Raw genomic sequence first — 442 nt, forward strand, 5'->3', positions numbered from 1 at the left:
CACGCAAACTGCCAACCTTGCTTGTACTCCTAGAAAAAATAAAACAGATTTCCTCCAGTTGTAGACAAATTGGATGTTTTTTTTGTTGTGGTTTGCTGGAGCTTTATAGTTCCTCTTGTTCAGTCCCTTCCATGAAAATCTTGTGACTTCTTGGGCCAGGAGATTGCAGACAGGGTCCAGCAGGGTCCTTGTGAGCCCCATCCCAGACTTTCCTGTGTGTTTATTCTGAGATTTCTATTGTCCCAGCAGCTGCTGTTGTAAATGAAACAGCACCTGAGACATGAGCCCAGTGGAGCAGTGGTAACCACTGACTGGTACCAGGGCCAGTGCTGGGAGAGCTGTGACAGAGCTGCAACAGCTTCTCCCCATTTAACTTTTCAGCAAGTGAAACAGAACAAAAGGAAAACGACCTCTAAGCTTTGCTTAGTGAAATCTTCCTGAT

Source organism: Vidua chalybeata, chromosome 9, assembly GCF_026979565.1.
Source record: "Vidua chalybeata isolate OUT-0048 chromosome 9, bVidCha1 merged haplotype, whole genome shotgun sequence".
NCBI classification, from domain to species: domain Eukaryota; kingdom Metazoa; phylum Chordata; class Aves; order Passeriformes; family Viduidae; genus Vidua; species Vidua chalybeata.